We start from the raw sequence: 14,818 nt of genomic DNA on the forward strand, positions 1-14,818 counted from the left end.
CCTGATAGACAGAGGGGGCTAACAGGAGGTAATCGGGTTTGTCTGGATATTGTCTTGAAGCCGTAGCTGCCCAGAAAGTAATCATTTTTACTTAAATGATATGTTTATTTGGAGTAGCTCGGTTAGAGTTCAAGGAGGGGGCAATGCCTCCTGCCCAGACTCATACATCCAACTACCCACTAGACAGTTCCCCTGGATGTCCCGCAGGCACCTCCAACTCAACAGGGCCAAAATTAGACCCACTGTCTCTCTCCTAAAATCCACCCCTCCTCCTCCATTTCAAGCGGAAACCCAAGCAAACACTTTGACTTCTCTCTTGCCCTATACATTTGGTGGGTCCTCAAGGCCTGTCAACCCAACGCCCTTGACACCTTCCTAATCCAGCTCCTCCTTCTCCCACCACCCTGGCACAGATGCCCATCTCACCCCGGGGACCTCCTCACTGGTCTCTTGCTGCCCATTTCCCCATCTCCAGTCGATCCACCACATCACGTGAGTGAGCTTTCAAAAAGGAAATCTGATCCTCTCTCTCTCATATACACACACACACACACACACACACACACACACACACCATCGGTCCTCAGTGGCTTCTCACTGCCCTCAGAGGAAGATCCAAACCTCTTCACTGACACAAATGACTGGCCCATGACCTGGCCCCTGCCTGCTCCTTCCTACATCCTCTCCCACCAGGGCCACATCACCTCCCGCTGCTTGAAGGTCCCAGAGAAGACAAAGTTGCATCACGCCTCCTCTCCAGGCCCTGCCCGAGCTGCTCTCTGTGCCTAGAATGCCAGGACTCCCTTGGCCACCTGGTGGACACCTACTCATTTCTCAGGACACAAACACTAGCTCCTCCAAAAAGCCTCTCATTCATTACCTCCACAGCCTTCACCAAGCACAGATACCATGCATGGCACTGGGGCTCTCCTAGACTTTCCTGAATGGTCATCTCCCCTCTGGCCTGGCAGAAGTGACCAGTCCCTCCGCTGAGCCCTGTAGATCCCCTGAACGCTTCCACACTGACATCCATGACACTGATGGCTCTTGGCTTTTGTGCATGTCTGTCTCTTTCACAGACTGAACACCTTAAAGGGGGAAGGTGACTCTTCTTTATCTTTGCACCCTCAGTACCTAGCAGAGAGCTAAGTATACAATAGAGACTCAATAAATGCACATGGCAGGAGCGAATGGAAGAACAAAGAACATGAGGGAAAGTACTCCACAAACCACTGATAGGTGGGGTTCTACTGCTACTGCTGAGGCCAGGTGCCTTTTTCTATGTAACTGGGATTTCGGATCCTAAATGCCTCGTTGCGGAAAATCCAGAGCCCTTCCCTACCTCAAGTGCAAGTGGAAGTGGGCAGCAGGGAGTGGCTTTGGCTTCTAAGTTGTCCCAAACACATGCTATTGGGAGGCCGCAGAGGAAGTGGACACTCATGCGGTAGATTCCTTGCAGGCCTGTGACAATGGCCTGCAGTATGTAGGCTGGGGAGGGGAGACTGGAGAAGGGGGAGGACACGGGGGGGCTAGGGCCTTAGAGCAGAGAGAAGCGTTTGCTACACATGGCACTGCCCTCTCCCAGCCCCACAGCAAGGACAGGTCACCCCAAGCATAATTCTTCCTCTGCAATCCTGCAGGTAAAACCCACTCCATGGAGCTCTCCATTACACCCTGCTCACCCGTCCTAAGGGCCTTTCTTGCTTAACCACCTCTGATTATGTCCTAACTTAGAAACCCGCCATCTATTCATGGGTGGGTGTGGGCTAAGAGCCCCAAGCCTGCTGCCTGCAGGATACCACAGTATGAGCATCTGAGCAGGCTGAGCGAGACTGTAGTATTTGAACACACACACATCTCATACCAAACTCAAGCCAACCACTTCATCTGGTGCTCAACCTCAGAAACTGCAACTTCTTCCAGAACTAGAGGAACAGCCTAAGATGAATTTAAGTATCAAGAGCCAGCATGTCTGCCGCCCACCTGGTGCCCTTCGAGGGGACTTCCGAGGTTAATCTGGATCATAGTCTTACTTTTCCTTGACCCACTGACTTTTGAACCTGACCCCCAGAAAATGCAACTCTGCCAAATTCCATCCTTTTAGGAGACAGATCCACCCTGAGTCTGTTTTTCCTTTTGGGTACAACCTATTTCAGAGCTGACTGCCAGGCTCCCATTGAGGGAAGGGGCTGGTGGGACCCCACTTTGCACCCCTTGCTGTGCCACGTGCAGTGCTGAGAGCCCTGCTGCTGTTCTGTAAATGGCCAGTGAGGATGCTGGCCATCCTCAGGGGTGCTGGGGCCATGTTCCCGGGTCTTCTAGCATCCCACTCTCTTCTTAAAGACCTTGCTTCCACCTGGCTTTTGGTGTGTTTCCCCCCCGCCCCCCACAAATTTTTTTTCTTTTTAAATCTTTGTGTACTGTCTTAGGGAAACTGAAGAGATGGGAAAATGTAAACAAAATCCTCAGTTTACAAATAGACAGGCTGGAACGGATGACTATGCTAAAATGATCAAGGCAGGAGGGTGAAAGGAAATAAACGTGGGCTTTCTGCTCTGACTCTTTCATTCAATACTTTTGGCTTTAGAGAAGTAACTCATCCTCTCTGAATCTTAGTTTACCGCCGTTACCCTTCCCAGCTTTAAATTCTCTGAGAACTGCAGTTCCTACAAAACAGGAGCTGGACTAGAGTTCCTTGGCGGCTCAGCAGGTTAAGGATCCAGCATTGTCATTGCTGTGCCTCAGGTCGCCGTTATGGCATGGGTTCAATCCCTGGCCCAGGAACCTCCACATGCCATAGCCACAGCCAAACAACAACAACAACAAAAACCAGGGGCTGGATGGTAACAGTCCCTGAGATCCTAAAAGTTGTAAAAGGTCCTAGAGTTCTAAAAGCAGATTATTTTGGGAAACAGCAGATTCTAAACAATATTGGTTTATGAAGTACAGTTTATGCATAACTTTTCAGAAAAAGTTTTCTAGGTAAATCCCAGTTTCACTCATCTATGTTCATCAACACTTTTCAATTAAAAGTGAATTCAACAGGAGTTCCTGTTGTGGCGCAGCGGAAACGAATCCAACTAGGAACCATTAGAATGCAGGTTCGATCCCTGGCCTTGTTCAGTGGGTTAAGGATCTGGCGTTGCCATGAGCTGTGGTGCAAGTTGCAGACATGGCTCGGATCTGGAGTTGCTGTAGCTCTGGCGTAGGCCGGTGGCTACAGGTCCAATTCAACCCCTAGCCTGGGAACCTCCATATGCTGCAGGTTCGGCCCTAAAAGGGCAAAAGACCAAAAAAAAAAAAAAAAAAAAGGAATTCAACATATTGACTGCAGCACTATATAAAATAGCCAAAGACTGGAAACGACCCAAACGGTCTTCAAAAGTAGACTGGTTAAGTAAAGGACAGTATTTTCATACAGTGGAATACAAGTTAGGCAATGGAAAAAATGAGGCAGCTCTCTGGGCACTGATAGAGAACAATCCCCTAGTTACGTTAAAAGTGAAAAACAGAATGCAGAACGCTGTGTATACTATGCCAGCATGTATTTATTTATTCATATTTTCTTTTTCTTTTTCTTTTTTTTTTTTTGCTTTTTTGGAAGTTCCCAGGCTAGGGGTCGAACCAGAGCTGCAGCTGCCGGCCTACACCACAGCCACAGCAATGCGGATCCGAGCCACATCTGCGACCTACACCACAGCTCACGGCAACACCAGATCCCCGACCTACTACTGCACAAGGCCAGGGATCGAACCTCTATCCTCATGTCGGATTTGTTTCCATGGTGCCACGACAGGAAATTCCTTCATATTTTCCATGTGCAGAAACTACATCTGGAAGCATAGCTGAAAGATGACAAACTGTCGTTGCCTAGGACAGGGACACTGAAGGATCGAAGAAATGGGGAATATTAGAGGATGGGAAATTCATTTTTTCAAAGTATTATGTTATCAAATTTATCAATATTTTTATGGGTTATGTTTTGTCTCTTTCTTTAAAAAGGTCTTCCTTCCTTCCCTCAAGGTTAAAGTAGGTGTTTATTATTTTTCTAATTCTAGTGCATTTACGTATGTATGTATATGTCTATACAGTAATCTACCATCTATGTTGAAACTATTTTTGAGACTTACTTTATACTAAATAACTTACCTGCTTTGAATTTTGAACTACATATATGCCTAAACCCATTTTTTAAAAATTGAAGTAGAGTTGATTTACAGTAGTATATTCATTTCATGTGTACAGCATAATGATTCAGGATTTTTTTTACAGATTATACTCCATTACAAGTCATTACAAGATAATGACTATAATTCCCTGTGCTATACAATATATCCCTGTTGCTTATCTATTTTACACACAGTGGTTTGTATCTCTTAATCCCATACCCCTAATTTGTCCCTCCTCGTTCCTCTCCCCTTCGGTAAACATTAGTTTTCTATATCTGTGAGTCTGTTTCTGTTTTACATATACGATCATTTGTATTATTTTTTTCAGACTCCACAATAAGTGGTATCATACAGTATTTGTCTTTGTCTTAGTTATTTCACTGAGCATAGTGTTCTCCAGGTCCATCTATGTTGCTGCAAGTGGCAGAATTTCATTCTTTTTTATGGCTGAGTAATATTCCATTGTATATATACACCACCTCTTTATCCATTCATTTGTTTTGTTTTGCTTTTGGCTATTCTCACAGCATGTGGAAGTTCCCAGGCTAGAGATCAAACCTGTACCACAGCAGTAACCCAGTGACAACGCTGGATCCTTAACTCCCTAGACCCAAAGAGAAATCCAATCCATTTGTTTGTTGATGGGCACTTGGGTTGTATATTATCTTTTCAAGTAGAAAAGTGGGGGGGGAAATCTATCAGGTTTTATTTTTAAATAAAACAGAAATTTTAAGGAATCTAGTGTATAGGATGCATTTTATGGTGTGTGAATTATATCTCAATTAAAAAAGAAAGCTTATATGGCAAGGTTGAGATTAATAGCATGAGAACTGGGAGGAGACAACAGAATCCTCCTAGTTAAGGCTGAGGTGAGGGTTTAGCCAGGATCTCCCCAAGACTCAGTTTTATAGTTTAGCCTAGTTTTATAGGTTGGTACCTGTTTAGGCAACTCAAAGCTGCAATCAACTAGGAGGCATCTCTTTACCTTCCTCACAAGTCTTGCCTGGGAGCCGGCCCTACCTCCTTCTATCAGTCTGGTTCTCTTGGAAGACCAGGCCAATGCGGGTAACCAAGGCTCTCCCCTGAGAGCCAGTGCTCAGGCATAGGACACTGTGGGCCACGCCAACTGGGCCCAAATCAGGACAAGGAGGAGCCAGTGCTGAAGCTGGACAGACACTGTCTGGCACCTGGAGGGATGAGGTGCTGGAAAAGAAGTAGAACGATGAGGTGCAAAGCCAGGAGGCCCAGAGAGGGTCTAAGAGGCAGAAGGAGGCAGGGCCAGGTAAATGTTCAGAACATAAAGACTGGGAACCATGGTCCTTGCTGCTTGGCTTGGGTGTGTATCCCTAGGTACAGTGATCACTATCTGAAGGCCATTGCATCTGCTATATCCTCCTCCTCCTCCTCACCACCAGCAAACATTCACTGGGAGTCGCTATGAGTTCAAGACCAGGGCTGGGGATACAAAGATATTTAAAACGGGGACTTGCCGTTTAAATGAAAAGTGATAACACTGATCTACCCGAAAGCACAAGATGCTAAATGAAGGGTATGATCGGAGCTATGGTCCAAAGGAGAAGCTGAAAATCCTTTAGACCGGGTTTCAAGGTTTTCTTTATCGGGGGGCCCCGATGTTACTGGAGTCCCAGGGAGAGAGGCCCACAGGGTGGAAGAGAGGAAATTCTTAAGGACGGGAACACGAACAGGGCTACAAAGGCGAGCAAGAATGAGCCAAGCAGAAGAGAGGAAAGAGGAGGCTTTCCAGACGTCTGAGGAAGCATGAGAGGTAGGAGTGCTTGCCACCAGCAGTCTGGACAAACACACAGAGTGGGTCACTGGGTCAGAGCAGAGGGTTAGGGCCGGAGAGCAGGGGAGGCCAGACCCCTGTGTGGGAGGCCCTGACTATCAGCCTAGAAGTCTGATCCTTGCTGTGTAGACAGTGGGGAGCCATTGAAGGTTGCTGAGCAAGAGGGTGACCCTTGCAAACAGGCGTTTTAAGTGAGATTACAGAGGAGCCCTTTATCCCAGGCTTATTCAAAGACCTGTGTGTATTTCAAGTGGCACTTGAGACAGAAAGTCGTAAAGCATTGCCCTGTGTCACGGAGATGAAAGAAAAAAAGGTTTAAGGTCTCACAAAGAGATGCTTCAGTGAGAATGAGAAATGAAAGGAGGCACGTACATTTTAAAGAAGGAAACATTTGCAGGCTAGAACTCCCAGGCATCTGGAAAAACGGCAGTACTTTCTTCAGAGTCTGGAATGCCCTCTTTTGGCTGGAAGGGTTCTGCCTCCTTTTTTGGAGGTTAGTTGTGATGTCAAAACACAGGACTGTGGTGTAGGGAGGCAGCTGGGAGGAGGCAGATGAACAGAAATATAAATATTGGGCCTGGAGAGCATAAAAGGCCTCCATACTGAGACCGCCCTCTTGCAGGGCACTTCTCCATCTGCCTCTCTCCGTGGCGCCTTGGTGTTTTTGCCAAAGTTGCTGGGAGTTTCCTAACTACCCAAATAGCTTCTCCTCTTAAAACAATACAATGATTTTTTTTAAAAATTCTCAGTTTGGATTCAGAGCATTTTTCTTTTTTTGCTGTTTTAGGATCACACCCGCAGCATATGGAGGTTCCCAGGCTGGGGGTCCGATTGAAGCTACAGCTGCCGGCCTAAACCACAGCCACAGCAACGCGGGATCCAAGCCACATCTGCGACCTATCCCACAGCTCACGGCAACGCCAGATCTTTAACCCACTGAGCAAGGCCAGGGATCGAACCTGCAACCTCATCATTTCTAGTCGGATTCATTTCCACTGTGCCACAACAGGAACTCCAGAACTTTCTGAACAGTGTTCCTAATTGTGGGTGGTGAGGCAGGGGGCAGGGCTGCTCTGGGACTGTGAACTGGGCAGCAACTTTAGGCCATAAATCAGCATTTACGTAAGGTGGGAGAGGAAGTCAGGATTAAGTTTCCGGTCTTAAACTAGGCTGTGTACAACTGCAGGGCAAGCTCTGTGAATGCAGAGGCAAAGCTGAGAGAGTCAGGGAAGGGCCCGAGCTATGCACAAAAATGAGCCTGGCTGAACTGAAGCCAGGCAGGTGGGTGACTGTTCCAGGTGGCTCCACAATTCCAGAGGGTCTTCTTTCTCTGGCCTTTTTTTTTTTTTTTTTAATTAAAGTTTTTTTTAAGTATAGTTGATTTACAATGTTGTGATAATTTCTGCTGTACAATAAAGTTATTCAGTTACACATGTACACACATCCATTCTTTTCCTTCTCTGGCCTTTGTTTTTTGGGTTTTTTTTTTTTTTTTTTTTTTTTTGTCTTTTTGCCTTTTCTAGGGCCCCTCCCACGGCATATGGAGGTTCCCAAGCTAGGGGTCTAATTGGAGCTGTAGCCACTGGCCTACACCACAGCCACAGTATCGCAGGATCCAAGCCGAATCTGTGGCCTACACCACAGCTCATGGCAACGCCGGGTCCTTAACCCACTGATCGAGGAAGGCCAGGGGTCGAACCCGCAACCTCATGGTTCTTAGTCGGATTCATTAACCACTGCGCCACAACAGGAACTCCCTTCTCTGGCCTTTGCCAGGGGCTCCTCTCCTCGACTCTCCCGCCCACACTCCCTGAGGGCCTTTGAGCACTTTCAGTCTCTGCACATTCTACACAAAGGACTGCAAAGGCAAAGCTGTCTTTCCCAGGAGTTCCCTTCATGGCTCAGTGGTTAATGAACCCAACTAGGATCCATGAGGACTCGGGTTCGATCCCTGACCTCACTCAGTGGGTTAAGGATCCGGCGTTGCCATGAGCTGTGGTGTGGGTCGCAGACACAACTTAGATCCCGAGTTGCTGTGGTTGTGGTGTAGGCTAGCAGCTGTACCTCCAATTTGACCCAAAGCCTGGGAATTTCCACGTGCCGTGGGTGTGGCCCTAAAAAGCAGAAAAAAAAAAAAAAAAGCTGTCTTTCCTTCGTTCCCCTCTTCCGCCCCTCCAGACTAGTGCTGGGCTCCAGTTAGGCTCTTACTAAAGCAGCCCCAGTCTGGGGCTATAGCTAACAGGACCTTGACAGTCAAATCCAGTAAAAGCCCAGATGTACCCAAAACAAAGGATTGTGCAACTCATGGGAACTCCTACCTGAGTGATATTTTTGCTCTAACCTTCATTCCCCTGTGGCAACTATGTCTGCAGGTCCCCGACTTTCCAGAAATGTCCTGATTTCACAGGTTTCTCCTTGAGTCTCTGGAAGCACACAGCCTTGACACACACTTTGGCTTGACACATGGTCACTGTGCCCATGACACACAGTTGGCACAACAAGACTGCAAAAGTGCATTTCCCCCCAGGTGAAACTCAGTCACCTGGTTGGGGAGAAGGCCAGGCATGGGGAAGCTCTGGGGTGCCAAGGCCATCAGTACCTGCCACGCTGAGCAGAGAGGCTGCCCCAGCCCAGCAGCAAGGCGGTGCCACCGAGTCATACAGTACTCTCAGCAGGGCCAAGCGCTGCCCTGGCAGAGTCTTCTGCCGAGGGCAAGGAGAGAGTGGGCTGAGACTTGGCATGTTTGAAGAATGGCCCTGCGTGCATCCTGTACATGTTTTTGACTGTGTTTAAATCTCTCTGCTACAGTCAGCCACCTCTGAGGCCTTCAGGGAGAACCTGTTTGCCTTCTTTCCACACTTGAAAGCTTAGCTCCCTTCCTGCGGCCCAGCGGCTCAATGGGTGTGTGGACCCCCACCCTGCTCTGTGCAGCAGGCTTCACTCACGAAGGGGGCCCCGGGACTCCTTGAGAGAAAATGAACATGAGTCACTCCTCCACCTCCCCCACCCCCAGCCCAGACACTGTCACAGACACACAGTCTCAAACGCTGCAGCACTGTTCCCCTTTGCCCAGAACACAATAAAGGAATTAGGACCCACCTATATACTTCTGCAGCTGACATTTCAAGGCTCAAAGTCTAGCTCACCAGCCCAGTCACACGTCTGACGTGTCCTCTTTGCAAGCAGGCCCCGATCCAGCCACCATGCAATTTTGCTAATTCAAACTGCTTTCCCGTTTGGGGAGGTCGATAGCCATCTCCCATCTCCTCTTCCTGCTGATGTCATCCCACATTTTCTACAGGCACAAATAAGGGTACAAATCCTGGGACAGCGTTCAGGCTGCCTGAGGTAGGAGTGGACGGATCCTGCCCTCCTGGGTACACTTCACGTCTCTGGCGTGTGGCAAATTGTCCGAGGTTAAGGGAGAGGCAAGGAAATAAATCATCTAGCTAAGGTGAAAGGCCAAAAAGAACTTGGCCACTGCAGCCCAGGCCCAGATCTGTTCTGGGGATTTGCAATGCAAATCTGCGTTTTGCTCGCTGCCACCGAGGTCTTGCACAATAGCCTGTGTATAAACATCCACGCCAACAATGCCTGACTGTGCAATCACGCTGTAATTACAGGCCGGCAGGAAGCTGATGCTAGGAACTGCACCATTCAACCTCTAGACATCCCATGTCGGAGTCTCCACGGTAGGGACCTACATTCCTGCACACACTGACGCGTCCCCACCGCGGGCCGCTGCTACTGCACTTGCAGACTCCAAGCCAGGGAGCCTGGGCGCCACCCGGCATAGGTCCGCCAGTCCCAAGTTAGTTTGCAGGGATGTCACAAACTTCTCAGCTGCTCTTTAAAAAAAAAAAAAAAGGCAACCCTGCGCCACGAGGGTACAGAGGGCGGCGGGAATCACCATCAAAGTTCCCAAGCACATTCACGAAGCCCTAGCAGCTTTTGCAAACAGTAAAGAGCGAGATGCCACAGAGTCCACTGGAAGCGGGTTTTGCAGTTTTATATAGAAAACACTCACATATGTACGTGGGTGTGCTGACAGTTTTTATGGCTAAATTGCAAAGTGTTAGGACTTAGTGATTACTGTCAGGTTCGGGACGTGGTGTAGGAGGAGAAAGGGTGGGGGGGGTGTCAGCGGAATTTATTCAAAAGGGACTTAAGGGGCAATTCTGGATTTGCTTTTTGGAAATGCGTAGGGTTGTTTTCCCAAACTGCCTAGTTGCTCTGCTCTTCGTCACTGGGGGGCCAAGCAAAGAAAAATGGGGGGAAAGTTCCTTTAACTTCCTTCCTGCGACCTCAGCGAGGGCTGCGAAGAGGAAGAGCACGCTTCCCTGGGAAGCACCGGGCGGGGACTGGAGGGCGGCTGCGCCCAGCCTGTGGGGATGGGGGGCGCCGGGCGGACAACTAGCCCGGGACGCAGGCCGCGGGAAGCCCCTTCCCTGCACCCCTCCGCTCGCCAACGGCGCCTGGAGCGGCCCGGCTGCAGCCCTGGCTGATTTAAGTCCCGCGGCAAACCTGCGACCACTGGGGCTCAGCTCGAGGCCCGGCTCTCGGCCGAGCTCCCTCCCTGCAGCGCCCTCCGCACGCAAGCCCAGCGCAGCCGGCCCTGCCCGGCCCGCCAAATCCCCGCCCGCGCGGCCAAGCTCCGGCCCAGAACGTTTCCCAGCCCCACGTCGGCGCCCCGGCAGCGAAGGGGGCGCCGAGCCCCGCGGCTCACCTGCGCGCTGGATCCCGGGGCCGCTCAGAGGGGTGCGAGGCGCGGGGCGCAGGCGAGCACGGCCCGCAGACACGGCCCGCAGACTCAAACTTTGTTGCTCTCGGGACGGCGCAGTCGTCACTTCCTCGCGGAGCGGGTGGCGCGGCCCGGGCTGTGGCCCAGCAGCTCGCGCGCGGTGGCGCGCCGGGCCCTGCAGCCGCCCGCGCCCCCGGCTCTGCGCGCCCTCGGCTGCGGGAGGAAGAGGGCAGCGGTCCGCCGAGCCTGCACCCCTCGCGGTCAAGCTCGCTCCAGCCGGGTCGTTTTCGCGCCGAAGAAGTGAAGTCGCGCCTCCTCTCAGGCTGGGTGGGGGAGATGGTGTTGGGGTTCAGGGACCCAAAGCTGAGGTTCCAGGAGAAACAAAGGGTGAGGAAGTAGGAAGAGAAAGTTTTTTCAGTGTGGCGTTGAGGCTAGGTCGTGCTAGAGAGCAGAGTGCTCTGTGTATTTGCTTTGGTTTGTTTTTTGTTTTTAACCAAATAATGACTAAACTGGACCTTAAAACGCAAGCCTCCTCTCCTCACGTCCCCTCATAGGATCTGCACGTTCTTCGTCATTTCCACTGATCATATGGGCACAGGACGTTCCGTATTTATCAGCCTTCAGGGGGCTCTTTCAGCGCCCAAGTTGGGGCTGCAAAATAGTTTCAAAATCCTCCCCCGCGATTTCCACCTCCTCCTTTACACTGAATTTCACAGATCTCTTTGGGGCCTGATGCATTCCGTGTTTCGTCATGGACCAAAAGTGACTTGGAGGGTAGGGTGGAGCCCTGACAAGAGGAGCTTCAGGCAGGAGTAATTCTGAAATTTATCATTCTCAAAATAAATTTGCTCGCCGTATTAAAAAGCATAACAAGAAAAACTATCTTTCTGGTTTCTGATAAATAGCAACAAAGTAGTTAAAGAGCAGCCTTTCGGGAAGAATTCCTGATCTGGTAACTCTGGAGAGAAAACGGGTTAGCCTTTGCTGTGGTTAAGAAAAAAAAAAAAAAAAAAGCAGACATTTGAAACTGCAGTGGAGGGCTTTCATAACAGAAACATTAGCTTCATTGTAGCTTGTTGTGAAAACAGGGACCTTTTCAAAGGTGGTTCAAAAGCATCAGTTAGAGCTCAACAATTTTCCCTTTTTCCCTAAATGCGGCTCCTACTAGCCCATTGGCCAGATCACAGAACCTCCCGTTCTAATGCTTCATCTTTTTACTAAAGCACAGGAAACCAGAGAGTTGAGTGAAGGCTTTGTCCAGAAAGGTGGATGTAAAATTGATAGAAAGTGACATCTGAGAAATGATCCCCAGGTCTGTGTTAATACCTAGTGGGAAGCCACAAGTGCAGACTCAGCCAAAGGTTAGGAGTGTGAAGATGGACGCTTTCCTAGCAACATAAAATCCCCCACATTGCAGCCTTTTATGCTCTATTCTAATTTCTACTGAGACATTATTAATGGCACATTATAAATATAAAATGCACCATGTAAGAAAAATAGTATTGCTTTGAGAAATAAGTGCATTATTAGACTCTCAATGATTATAGTCCTCTGAAATTTTTATGACATCACACTGTTTGCAGGGTGGTGCTGGAGGGTTTATCCAATTCGGTTTTGAAATAGAAGTAATTCCTTAATGCCTTCCGCTTAAAGCAAGCCATGACATAATCAAGAGGCGCAGAGAGAATATGTCACCCAGGTTTCTAAAAGCAATCACGTGATACTCCGTATTTGCCAGAACAAAAGCAGAATATTTCTTTGTTCAGTGTTGTGGGTCTGAATTCTCAGTCACAATTCCATGAATATTCAGTATTTCCGCATGCCGGGGAATAATTAGTAGACAGTGTAAAAGTGTGAAGGCCTGACACTTATGAATGCGCAGACACGTATTACTTTTTCTCTGCATAGGGCTGCATTTGCTGGAGTATCACAAAGCGTGGAAGGTATGGTGAGCACACTGGAAGACAGCCCCCTGCTGATAGTGATCCCCCCCCCCCACCTCCTGGTATTCATGCCCTGTGTAATCTCCTCTTCCTGAGTGTGGGCTGGACTAATTGACTCAGTTGTAACGTTCAGCATATGGCAGAAGTCATGTGATGTCACTGCTGAGACAAGGTTATAAAAAACCCTGCCACTTCCACCTTGAGTTCTCTGTTTCTTGTTCTTTCTTGGATCATTCACTGTGGGAGTAGCTAGCTGCCATGTCCTTAGGCAGCCCTGTAGACAGGAATTGAGGCCTGCCAACAACCACATGAGTTAGCTTGGGAAAGGTTACCTCCCCCTACCCCCAAGCCAATCGAGCCTTCGGATGAGAACTTCAACCCCAGCCTAGAGCTGCCTCATGAGAGTCCTTGTAGCAGAGGCATCCACCTGAGCTGCCTGGATTTCTGACCCACAGACACTGGAAGAAAATAAATATTTGTGGTCTTAAGTTGCTATGTTTTGGAGTCATTTGTTACACAGCCATAGATCACTAATGCATAGGCCAAAAGAGAAGTGAGTTATCATGGGCCCAATGACAAACCCACACAGACTTTCTGGGCCCTCACCTGGAAAGCAGAACATGGAGAAAGAGACAGGGTCCTGGACCAGACCTAGGTGTAACACATAAATCTTTTTTTTTTCTTTTTAGAGCTGCACTTGTGGCATAGGAAGTTTCCAGGCTAGGAGTCGAAGTCAGAGCTGCAGTTGCCCACCTATGCCACAAGCCACAGCAATACCAGATCTGAGCCGTGCCTGCAACCTACACCTCTGTTCACGGCAATGCTGGATCCTTAACCTACTGAGCGGGGCCAGGGATCAAACCCACATCTTCATGGATACTAGTTGGATTCATTACCACTGAGCTACAATGGTAACTTCTAACACATAAATCCTAATAACCGGAGGCCTAGCCCTCACACCTTTTACAGAGCAAAGGTCATCCTTGAATTTAAACTGGGTCAGCAGGTTTTGGTTGCTGCTCAGTCCCAGGCAGCCCTGGTACTAGGTGTCATCAACCAGATAGTATGTGCAGGATGTCTTTGTGTCACAAGAATTGTCATCTGTCCAGGTGTCCTCTTCCTCCTCCTCGGGATACCTGCCCTGATCCCCAAGGCCTTGGCACAATTAGTGACTGTGGAGTCAGGCCTTGGTCCTGGAAAGGGAGCTTGAAAAATGGGCCTTCAACCGTGGCAGCCAGAAGGCTTTTCAGTGGGGGTCCAAATGCTAGGAAGAAAGGCTTGTGATCCTGCAGTCAAAGAGCAAGCCGTGGACTAGCTGATAAGAATCGCCTCCACACTGCTTCCAGGGCTACAAAGAACATTCTGTCCGTGTGATGCTTATCTTTCTCTCAGCATCATTTCCTCTCTGACTGGAGCTAATTATTTACTTTAAAAACACAAAACAAAGTTTTAGGAAGCAGGAAAGATGTACACTCCTTCATCCCTTACCAGGTAGGCACCTACTTGTGCTTCTCCCCCCATGTCCCCCTCCCCCTCAGCCAATCTCATAGAAGCTGGCAATTGTAGGGCCCTGTTCAGTTTCCCTCCAGAGACACGAGGCTCTGATTTTTCTCATATGCAGTGGCCGCAGCTGCTGTGTTGCCATGCCATCATCCGGTTGCTAGGACTTGTGAGGTTGTAGATGTGCCAGAACGTGAATCTATTAATTTAACAGGAACCAGGCTCAGCACATACGTTCCTTGTTAGGTCATTTACTTTGCTACCTAAACCACATCCAATGCGTGCAGCAATGGGAACGTTTCCTAGAGTCTGGCTTTGCAAAAATACTAAATGCCCTGAATTTTGAGTCTGCACAGTCAGTTTTATATTATTAAATTACTGGGGAGGACATAAAGACATTCTAGCAAACAGATTCACTCAGGAAAAAAAAATCAAGGAAAGGGGAATAGTCAAAGTCTCCGGTCTTCATTCTCTACATGTTGAGGTCTTTTTACCGGTTAGTTCTGTATGAACTAACTTGTGTAGAAATCCTGTCCTGAGCCCAGGTTGCTCACTGATAAGGTCTGAGTTCGCCAACACCAGAACTAGGTGATGTGTGTGCCTTTTTTTTTTTTTTTTTTTTTTTTTTTTTTTTGCCATGTCTTGGGCCGCTGCCTCG

General features: G+C 48.8%; 1 protein-coding gene across 1 annotated transcript in view; it reads right to left on the reverse strand.

Annotated features, from left to right (window-relative positions):
- The window catches only part of ELMSAN1 (ELM2 and Myb/SANT domain containing 1), a 68,718-nt gene extending 57,079 nt beyond the window's left edge, over positions 1–11,639 (reverse strand). Inside the window, 1 exon segment of the mRNA XM_021099496.1 lies at positions 10,703–11,639. The gene's annotated coding sequence lies outside the window, so the exon portion shown is untranslated.

This window comes from Sus scrofa, chromosome 7, assembly GCF_000003025.6.
Source record: "Sus scrofa isolate TJ Tabasco breed Duroc chromosome 7, Sscrofa11.1, whole genome shotgun sequence".
In the NCBI taxonomy this organism is placed as follows: Eukaryota; Metazoa; Chordata; class Mammalia; order Artiodactyla; family Suidae; genus Sus; species Sus scrofa.